Source organism: Bos indicus x Bos taurus, chromosome 10 (assembly GCF_003369695.1).
Source record: "Bos indicus x Bos taurus breed Angus x Brahman F1 hybrid chromosome 10, Bos_hybrid_MaternalHap_v2.0, whole genome shotgun sequence".
NCBI lineage: Eukaryota > Metazoa > Chordata > Mammalia > Artiodactyla > Bovidae > Bos > Bos indicus x Bos taurus.
In genome coordinates, this window is record NC_040085.1 from 24,474,806 (window position 1) to 24,486,292 (window position 11,487).

General features: G+C 39.0%; 2 long non-coding RNA genes across 3 annotated transcripts in view; both read left to right on the top strand.

The window, feature by feature from the left end:
• Positions 1 to 10,134, top strand: part of LOC113900057 — a 136,440-nt gene extending 126,306 nt beyond the window's left edge. For both annotated transcript variants that reach the window (XR_003513055.1, XR_003513054.1), the window contains one exon: positions 9,999 to 10,134. This is a non-coding gene — a long non-coding RNA (uncharacterized LOC113900057). The remainder of the gene's footprint in view (positions 1 to 9,998) is intronic.
• Positions 10,135 to 10,199: 65 nt separating this feature from the next.
• On the top strand, positions 10,200 to 11,037 carry LOC113900058. Its single transcript, XR_003513056.1, has 2 exons — positions 10,200 to 10,329; positions 10,976 to 11,037. It is a non-coding gene; the product is annotated as an uncharacterized LOC113900058 (long non-coding RNA).
• The last annotated feature ends 450 nt before the right edge of the window (positions 11,038 to 11,487 follow it).

Sequence of the window (11,487 nt, forward strand, 5' to 3'; positions counted from 1 at the left end):
CCAGGTTCTGGGAACTGTGTGAACAAATGAGAGTGCGCAGAGTAGGAGGCTTAGAGGGAGAGGAGGATTGCCAGGAGACGTAAGTGAAGACGTCAGCCAGGTAGGGCTGTGGTCCCCGTGTGAAGTGGCCTGCCTTATTCTACGGATGACTGGAAATCTGAGGAGGGTCAAACAGGGGAATAATATGATCAAATGGGCATTTTAGAAAGATCATTCTGGAAGCATTGTGGAGGATAGATTGGAAGTCTGAAATACTGGTGGCAGGGAAACCTGCTAGAAACTGCCAGAGTGAGCGCTGGGCAGAAATAGCGGGGCTATTTATAAAGAGAGTTTGGGGAACCATTAGTCTGTTCTCATCTTCATGAGGGCCTCAAATTCAGATGCTTGATGTTGTCTCCTAATGAGGTTATCCACACTGTCACTGAGACTCATTTCCAAGACTGAACTTTTAAAATATGCTACAAATTTTGTAACCTCATTTTAACACATTTAAAATTTTTAACATATGGGGAGTCTCAATAAATGGAAGGAAGCTGAGTCCCTCTCCATCTCAGAAAAGCCAGCTAACCTGCTGTGTGTGGTTTGTGCACAGTCTTCTTGAAGTAAAGAAGGGAATGGACAGAGGAAAATGTAAGTTGGAAAGTTCTCAGAAGCAGCATCAGTTGAGCTTTGTTGTGGGGAGAGGAAAGTGTACATCCCTTTACTCAAGAGTTGATGTTTGCAAGTTGGTTATTCATAGCTGGGCAGTGTCTGAACTGCTGCTAAATAATTTTTTTCTCTACTCACTTATAATATAGATGGATGTCCTGGCTTTGAAATATTTAGTAAAAGGTATTATGCTTCTCTAAATTACTTTCCATTTTCCTAACCCAGAAGACTGACTTTGAGAAATGGCCCAGAGCTAATTTTTTTAAAACTAAATTATCGAAAGTAACTTATTTCTTTATATTTATGTCTCTGGTGCTAAGTCTTTTTAATGCCTTACAGAAAAACATTATAATCTTATGACAAAGAAAATTTTAAATGCATTTTGTAGTTGTTGAATATAATGAATGAAATTTTATTTTAGTTTTTCCTTTCTAAACATATTTGACTAGCTATTGTTGAAAGAAGGACCAGAGATGGGCAAAATTCAGTTCAGTTCAGTCACTCAGTCGTGTCCGACTCTTTGCGACCCCATGGACTGCAGCACGCCAGGCCTCCCTGTCCATCACCAACTCCCGGAGTTTACTCACACTCAAGCCCATTGAGTCGGTGATGCCATCCAACCATCTCATCCTCTGTCATCCCCTTCTCCTCTTGCCTTCAATCTTTCCCAGCATCAGGTTCTTTTCAAAGCAGCTCTTTGCATCAGGTGGCCAAAGTATTGGAGTTTCAGCTTCAGCATCAGTCCTTCCAATGAATATTCAGGACTGATTTCCTTTAGGATGGACTGGTTGGATCTCCTTGCAGTCCAAGGGACTCTCAAGATTCTTTTCCAATACCACGGTTCAAAAGCATCAATTCTTGGGTGCTCAGCTTTCTTTATAGTCCAACTTTCACATCCATACATGACTACTGGAAAAGCCATAGCTTTGACTAGACAGACCTCTAAATAAATCTAATTTGTGCCTTCTGTGTTCAGTTGTCCTTAACACATAGAAAACATATCTCTCTTCAGAAAGAAAACATTTCTTCCTTCTAGTATATGACTAGATCTTTATCCATGTGGGAGAAAGTGATAAAAATGATAGAAGTATGCAGTATTAAGATGAAGGGAGAGAATCTTCATATTTAAAGTCAGCCATTTCACAACAAGCCAAGGACACAGAAAAAAGCTCCCTGTCTTTTGAAACCTTTGACTTGGCTTTATGTCCAGTGTTCTGAGCCTTTGGATAAGGATCACTTCTTTCCCCCTCCACTGCTTCTGCACTGGACATCCTTGAGGTAGCTCAGGTACTGAGGGGACCAAGCAAAAGAGGCCATGGGCTATATGCTGATTAGTGGTTTAAGCCTGAGCCAATTAGTGGTTTAGATCTGAGGATCTTCAAAGAATTATTTTACTTCCTTCTTACTGTAGGATCAAGTCAAGTAAGATTCTGATAATTGATATTGAAACATAATTATATCATGCAGAGTTAAGGTTGTACACAGATATTTGACAGAATGCATAAATAACCCCAAGATCCTTCTTTCAGTATTTGAATTGGTATTGTTGAGTAGTAATTTTTAGCACACTTTAAAGATTTTAACTATTTCCCTCATCAGTAGTTTCTTGATCTAGAATTTCTGCATGAAAGATGCCCTAGGAATGGTCATCTATGAAGGATAGAACTCCATGAAAGAAATTCTGCTCTTCTTATATTTAAATTTATTCTCTTCACCAGGTGAAGAGAATAATCTCTTCACAATCTTTCTAGGATTGTGGGGCAGGCAGGGGCAGAATTTGTTCCTCTCAGGTATGCTGCCTTACTTAGATTATGACTTTTTTTTTTTTTTGGCAAGACACATTCATAGCTCCCTTGATAGGAACAATGAAGTGATTAGTTATTGTACCCCACACCTTACTAATGTGTGTCCCAAATTTTGTTGCGTAAACTTTTAAGCAGTGGTTTTTTTTTTTTTTCTCGGCTATTGTTTAAAAGTTGAGGTCAACATTACTTATTATTCTAGTTAGAGGAAAACACAGAGAGGTGTTATCTGCAGAGCAATTCACATAAAATCTCCTAATACTTTTGCATAGAATCTCCTCTACTTTTGCAACAGACTCAGAAAATCAGTCTCCACATGGTTGCAGTGAAGTGAGCAGTCTCCTGAGCACAGTTACAGGTATGTCCCAATACTGCTTATCAGCTGACCTGCCTTCTTTTACTTCTTTCATATTATAGTCATTAATTAGAACCTGCCAAAAGGAACTTGAACATTCTTCAAGTAATATTAAACATCTGTCCATCATGGTGGGAAGGGCTAACTTATTTTTGGGTATTCAACTCACTGGGGATTTTAAATGTCAGGTTACTCAGTACAGAAGTACAGAGGCTAACATGCTGGAAGTAGTTCCCAAGTTTTAAGATTTCTTCTCATGAGTCGCATTCACTGGCCTCAACCCATCTTTACATCAAAAAAATCTGATTCTAAGTATAGATTCTAGATTCTGAAACCTACACTTATGCATAAAACCTGACTATGGAAAACCAAATAACTTTCTAAAATGTTACTGTTTACTGGAGATATTTGCCCTCAGATCTTTCTTCTGATTAGATTGCTAGCATTCCTTGTGTTCTAGCAGTGTTGCAGTGTTATGGCTGGGAGGAAGCTAATTTCAAGGATCTTTTGCACAAGGAACTATTTACTGAGACATATGCAGTGCTTTCACTGTGAAGTAAACAGGAATGACATGACTTTAATAAGGGTTTTGACAATAAGAAACGAGACTTATTTGTCTTTAGCGTTCTCACACTATGGAATGCAGTGGCAATACCTTTGCTATTTCTTACCTTCTGTGGTTTGGGGAACACATAGTTTTCTTAGTTTAGTTTCACATTTCACCTTTACACATATGCCTTTACTTTGTCTTCCAAAAGGTGAAAAATCTACTACCTTATATGTTTTTAAAATGATGCACAAGTCTCCTATATTTTACCAATGACAGTGTAATTCTCTGTCTGCCAGGTTGCACACAGTCATTTTGATTCTTTTCCCTACTTCTCAAAATTCTGGCAACTTGTCTTTCACTAATTTCCTCAAATATAGATCCTACTTTAGGTCTTTCATCATCTTACCTCTCTCAAGGCAATAATTCTCAAACTTTAGTTTGTGTGTAAAAAATACACATGAAACTCATAACATTCAGATTCCTGATCCCAGTCTTAGATGACTCAGCAGGTCTCAGGAAAGGCACAGGAAGCTGAATTTTAATAAATCACTTAAATATAATCCATTGCCCAGGTTTTGAGAAATTTTATTCTACATTTTTCTTATCTCTTTTGGGTCTTATAAACCAGGGGTCCCCACACTTCAGGATCTAATGCCTGATGATCTGAGGTGGAGCTGATATAATAATAATAATAATAGAAATAAAGTACACAATAAATGTAATTTTCTTGAATCATTCAGAAACCATCTCCCCACCCCCAGTCTGTGGAAAAATTGTCTACCAGGAAACAGGTCCCTGTTTCAAAAAGGTTGGGGACTGCTGTTACAAACCATTGCTAAATAAGAATGCTAATGGTTAGATCCGGAGAAGGCAATGGCAACCCACTCCAGTACTCTTGCCTGGAAAATCCCATGGATGGAGAAGCCTGGTAGGCTGCAGTCCATGGGGTCGCTAAGAGTCAGACACGACTGGGTGACTTCACTTCCACTTTTCACTTTCATGCATTGGAGGAGGAAATGGCAACCAACTCCAGGGTTCTTGCCTGGAGAATCCCAGGGACGGGGGAGCCTGGTGGGCTGCCGTCTATGGGGTCCCACAGAGGCAGACACGACTGAAGCAACTTAGCAGCAGCAGCAGCAGTGGTTAGATCATGTTCATTCATTCATTTATGCCTTCAACTATTTATTGAGCTGCCAATGTGTGTCAAATACTGTTCTAGGTATTGGGTTTATGGAATTGATAAAACAAACATCATGGAGCTCAGTTTTTGTTTCCCTAAGTTTAAGAAGAATCCTCTATAAATCATGTTTGAGCCAAACCTTCTGAATCTGATGTTGAAGATCCTAGTTGATTGTGTCTCATAACTATCATTCAACAAAGATGCTCCCCTCTAGGCAGGTTGTTCTCTCTCCCTTTGTCTCAGCCTTACTGTCTCCATACCAACTCAACCCACCTCTGGTTGTTGGTTCTCTTACTCTCCATTAGGAATATTGACCAGTGTTGAGGACAGGGCACAGAGATGGGAAAGATGTTTTCATTCATTCACTAAACACATATTCATTGAGAACCAAGCACTGTTCTAGATACGAGAGAATTCAGCAATGAACAAGATAAGCATAGAAAATAAAAAGAAATATCAGATAAATTCTATTCAGGGTATGATGACAGGACCTGGCAGCTACTTTATATTGGGTAAAGAATTTAGTGACATTTAGACTGTTAGATGAAAGACAAAAGTGGCCATGCAAAGTTTAGGAAGAAAAGCACCACAGGCAGGGAAAAAAAAGCTAGTGCTAAGGCTGTCAGGTAAAAATGTGAGTAAGAAGATTATAAGGAAGGCCAGTGTGGCTGGTGCATAGCGGGAGAAGATAAAGTGGTGAAGGCTTGGGTCCAAGAGGTTCATATGAGCCAGATGACATAAAGGCAGAAGTGGGGCTGTGATGTGATTTGATTTATGTTTTCACAAAACTCTCTTCAGATGTTGTGTGGGAACTAGATTGTGGAGATGCAGGAGAGACCAAACAGTAGTCCAGCTGAATTATGATGGTTTGCATAGGCAGTGGTACAAGTGAACAGAAATGAACAAAGTAGGCATATGTTATGGAAGTAGAATCAGGGAGCTTGGTGATGGATTAGATGTGGGGGCTGCAAGAGAGGACTCAAGGAAAATTTCTAGGATTTTTTTCACTTGAGTAACTGGCTGTCTGGTCATGTCAGTTGCTGCTCCAGAGAAGACTATGGAGGGAGCAGGTTTGGGTGAGAAGGGTGGAAATCAAAAGTCCAAATGGTGAGTGATATGACTGAAAAGTAGGCTACTGTGACCAGACTGCCAAAGGCTTACAATAAGCTCAGAAATTTGAACTGTTTCTGAATGGTGACTTAGGAACGTAATATGGCATTGGTGGATAGGATGGGCTGAAAGGGGCAGAAATCACATGTCTGCTTGTAGGATTTGGGGAGTAAGAATGGTCGCGGAGGGGTGGGGGATATGAGAGAGAGTCAAAAACACAAGAATAATTATAAAAGAGCCAAAAAGGAGAAAAGAAATCAAATAAAAAACAGGTAGAAAGCACAAGTGTTTATTTGAAGATGGAAAAAGAGTAAGGAGGATAGGATTAACTGTAGAATGTGTCTTGGTTGGTAGTTTTGAGAAATATGCAGAGGGCAGAAAGGAGAAAGTGCCGCAAGTTCCTGGGAGAAGGACCAAGCCTGCTCCAAAGAGCGGAGTTCACCAGCTGTGCGTGGGTCTCACGCACAGACTGTCTTGAAAAGGAACCTGGGTTGAAAGAAGAGAGATGACTTTGTGATCTACACTTGGTCATTCTATTAGTGGTGAGGGAACGCGTGTGTGTTTGTGTGAGAAAAGTAACTTCATCTCTATTTTAGTTAGCACATATCTTTTCACCATAGAAAAAAAATGGTGATCTTTATTATTATTAGGATCATATAACAGGATATCGGATAAAACTTACATATTTGTAGCATTTTCAGAGCTTGAAATATCGTTTCATAAAATGGGAAGATTTTTCTCACGTTCATGAGTTCTGTTGCCAATGAACAGTGTATCCAAAACCGATGTTTTTAAAGAGGATCTCTGTCACATCAAGAGAGAAAAACTGTTGTTCTTTATGAGAAAATGTTTCCAGTTTGCAATTAATTTTATTTTTCTGATGGAATTTTCTTTCTCCATTATAACAGGCTAGATCAATAAGAACCCTGCATCTATAACTTAGAAAATCAAGACAGGGAAAATCATCAGAGAGAAAGCAAATGATGACAAAAATCGATATGCTTACTTACTCTGTGCTCCCTTATCCTTCATTTTCCACTTGTCTTCACCAAAACCTCACCACTGGAGCTAAATGGACCTCTTGAATAAGATTTTTTTCTAAAAGAAACAAATTTTGGCTCATTTGTGTCAATTTCAAAAGCAGCTGCTTCTTTCCTATATGAGCCATTTTCTGAATAAGTGATTTTTGGGGGGTTGGCAAGCTGAGAGATTTTTGCCTTAGTCAATAGTTGGCATTATCATCAAATAGGAGGCAAATTAGTCACTGCAAATGAATTAATATCTTGCAGAACTACAGTTATTTATGCCCTGAGTGATAAACTTGGGAACTGTTAATCAGCGCACTGACAGAATTTGTAAATGAGATCAATGCATCACTGTTGGGGGTCTTCCAGGAATGATGGAGGACAGGACAGCTGCCAGAAGACTGGATTCATTTATTTGCTTGCTCTTTCCTTCCTCTGTTTACTTTCTTCCCTCCTTAACCTTTCATTCCCCTTTCTCCCTTTCGTTCCTTCCATCTCCCCAGACACTGGTGCTCTGTTCTGTGCTAAGAGGTATCTTTAAAGAGACATGACCTTTAACAATCTCATAGGGAAGAGAAGACATCAGGCATTATTAGAGTGTAATGTATTAAGCACAAAAACAAACGTCTACAAAAATGTTTTAAAGTATGAGAAGGAAGACCCTAACTTGTCCTATAGGGGTTAAGGAAGGGCCTCTCTGAGAAAAATAAATACAAATTTGCCAGGTGGACACGGCAGTGTTTTAGGAAGAAGAATATGCATAAAACCATGGATTTGGGGAAAAATATGATCATCACTATTACAGCAATCACAAAAACAAATAATGTGTACTATGCCCTTACTATATGGCAGGTATATGGGCAGGTATATGTTATGAGCTTTTCATAAATTAATGGTTTTAATCTTTACAACCACCCCAATGGGTGTTATTCCATTTTTCTGATGAGAATAGCAGGTCCCAAATGTTTTAGAAACTTGTCCCAAAGAAAAACCAGTATGTTTATGGAGTTGTAACTACTTCAGTTTGTTGGTGTATGAAGGATATGGTGGAGAATGTCAAGAGATGAGGTTAGAAAGATCTTCAGGAGTGTATATAATAAACAGTAAGCCATACTACAGAAAAGGGCTCAGGTTCATTATTAAGCAGGACAAGTTTGTTCATCTATTCCTCTGTACATCTACACATTTATTTATGATATATATATATATATATATGATTTTATGCAGTACACAAAAATCATGCATAAAATGAGTAAAAATGAGAGTGATAGAAAAGATGAAGGAGAGGATATAATGGAGTTAGGAATAAGGCTCGCTGAGCAGATGTCCATGAACCTTGGCAGACACTGGAGCTATTTTCCATCTCTGTATGAATGTTAAAAAACCAATTGAGGAGAGAAAGCCAAGCTACCCCCTAAGTAAGCTGAAACTATACCCACTGAAAAGGTCAGGGTATTTCAAAAGAATGATTTTGGAACCATTTAATCAGAGGGACAGATGGGTGATAGAGGCCATAATGTTCTATTTCTTATATCTTGGTGGATATGATTTTCATTTGAAAAGAGTTTTTTTTTTAAGGAGATATAACCAGATGTCCCCTTCACCAGAACACAGTCTTAATAAAGTGCTCATGTAATGCCTGTCTTGAATCATTCTACTGCCTGAATATTTGCCAAGATGACTTATTTGTGACATTTATACCAATCCAAATAAATAAATAACTTACTGGTTGGCTTGTTATTTTTAAACACCACCTAACAAATACACTAACTTTGGGTTTAGAATGGTTGACATGTAACCTTTCCTTCTGGCAATGATTAGCTAGTAGGGGCAGTTGCCTATTCAGGCTACTCTGAGTTTGCAAGACTTAAATTGCATCAACCGAATAGTTTCTATTATAAGCGAGTTTTAATTGAGTATATCCAGACATGCTTCTACGGTTGTTTAGAAGCAAGTTCAAGAGAGGGGAACACAAGCTATGAAAATATAAAATGCTGTGTTAAAAGACATCCTGGTTAACACTAACTCTTATGTCAGTAATCTGATGATTTCTGTGTAAATATAGGGATGGTGTGGCGGGGTGGGGCGGGGGGGAGGGGGCTTCCCTGGTGGCTCAGTGGTAATGAACCAGCCTGCCAATGTAGGAGATGTGGGTTCAATCCCTGGGTCAGAAAGATCCCCTGGAGAAGGCAGTGGCAACCCACTCCAGTATTCTTGCTTGGGAAATCCCATGGGCAGAGGAGCTGGTGGGCTACAGTGCATGGGGTCACAAAGAACTGAACACGACTTAGCAACTAAACAACAACAAGAGGGATAGGGTGAGGAGAATGGTATATGTTGAGCTCATATTTCTGACCCATAACTAATTCCTATCCACAGAGGCAAAAGTTAATAAAAGCTGCACAGAATCTAAAAATGTTCTGGGTAGATACTGTCATGAAGTGGTCACTGGCAGGATGGTGTGGTAGCCATTTGTAGCACAATAGCTAAGTTTAAAGCCCTGCATAACTAAGGCTAATAACTGGTCAGGCATGTGGGTTGTATACAATTTGAGTGAAGAGTCCAGCGGTCTAGTAAGTGTACAATTTGGGGAAACATATGTGATCGTTTCTGGAAAAGGAACAAATGATAGACTTGCACCAGGATCTTCTATGCCAGAGTCAATAAACACATAAAACAAGCCATTGATGAGGAACGATCTCAGTTCTGAAAAGTCACGAATAGCTTTGAGGAAAAAATGTCTTAACCAGGGCTTTTATTGGTTTATATTTTCAATCAGCTGTACAGGATAGAGGCCCCAACTGACAAAAAGCTGAGGCAGTTAACTGTCTCTTACAGTGGTGTGAACTTAGCCTCCTGCCTATCAGTTGGGCCTCTATAAATTTTCCCCCACTCATTTCAGACTTGTAACTCTATCTAGAGTTTATCCATATTGTCTAATGAAATCTAAAACATGGCTTTGGCCCTTCTAAGGTTTTCTTGGAACTAAGGTTTTCCTGAGGTAATAAAATATATTAAATATTAAATAAGTCTTAAAAGCTTTAAATTTTACAAAGCCATGGCCTCTTTTTTAGTTTTGTCATTGTAAGCTTCTCAGCAAATCATGTCTAGTTAGGTACTAGAAAAGTGGAATGTGCATTTTCTGTCATTTTATTTTTCAGGTAAAATCGGTTTTCAAATCTGCTAATTGGTAAAAAGATATTACCTTCTCCCTCAAGTTACAGAAGCAGAAATTCAGCTGGTCTTTAAGAAATGAAAGACCTTCAGTAAAGGTTGAAAGCCCTTCAGTTCAATCATATCACACTTTGAGCAACTCTTGTCTCCTTAGGTCCGTCATCTGTCCTCATGGCTCACAGGTGTGCAGGACAGTTATGTCCAGGACTAACTGACCAACACACTGGAATGGACCCTGATGCTGGGAAAGACTGAAGGCAGAAGGAGAAGAGGGCGACAGAGGATGAGATGGTTGGATGGCATCACTGACTCAGTGGACATGAACTTGGGCAAACTCCAGGAGATAGTGAAGGACAGGGAAGCTGGCGTGTTGCAGTCCATGGGGTCACAAAGGATCAGATATGAATTGACAACTGAACAAGAACAACAATCCAGGATAAAAATGGTTACTTCCCACCCAGTTAAAATACCCTTTCTGTGGAAGGGTAAGAATCCCAAAAAGTCTGTGGGGATGGCTTTTGGAGTAAAGAAATGAGTAAAATTTTCTCTAGATTTTCCCAATGTGTTGTGATTCAATTTGTTAGATAAATGAGTTGTTTGAGGATTTTCATTTAAATTGACAAATTTTGCTCCAAGCATAAATTTCCATAGGGACACGGTCTTCATTCTTTACCAATTTCAGGTTGCCACTAAGGTCTATAGGAACTAAAGGTATTTTAGCCTCAGAGTGACATATGAGCTGCTTTCAAATATTTGTAGACTGTTATATGAAAGTAGTTTTATACTTTTCATCCAAAGCCTTATGGGTTAAACAAAATCTTAGTAATCATAGTTGTCCATTAGACTGCTTTGGAGATTGTGACCCAGTCCTACCCTAGGGATGTTCAGTAGACGTATGGGTGATCATTTGGCACGAAAGTCATGTGTCAGAGATTTCTTGGGCCAGATAATATGAAAGTGCTCTCAAAACCTAAAAGTTCCAAGAATCTGTAATCAACATTAGAAAAAAATTATTAAAAAAAATTTTGGCATGAAATCTGAGGAAGGGCTGTTTGCTGGAGGCAAAATGTATGTCTATGTTTTTATACTTCTAAGTATTAAAATTGTTGCATTATCTTATCTTTTTTTCAGATACCTCACTGGAAATAAATATGAAAATAAATATGGAAATTTCCTAAGTGGCTGAATACTAATGAGTTTGTAAATAAATTTAGAATTCTCTTCTGGACACAATTCCTTGGGTGATATAGGATCCTAAATTTATGTTTTACCTCTTTGTTTTGGAAAAGTTAAAACCTCTTAAAAATTGATAGACTAGAATAATGAACCCTATGCACCCATCACCTAGCTGCAAGAATGATTAACCTATAAGGACAGAATAATGGCCCCTGAAAGATGTCCATGTCCTGAAGAAGCCAGGAACTTGTGAATGTGTTAGGTTACGTGGTAAGCAAAAATCATGGTAACAGATGGAATTAAGATTCTCCAAGAGGGAACAGTCTAATCACCTGCATCTTTGTAAGTGCAAGAAGGAGGCAGAGGAGAGAGACCCAAATAGATAGCCATGTGAGAAGGTCCTGGCTGATGCTGCTGAATGACACTGGAGGAGTGGGGTCTTGAGCCAAGAAATGTGGCTGAAAAGG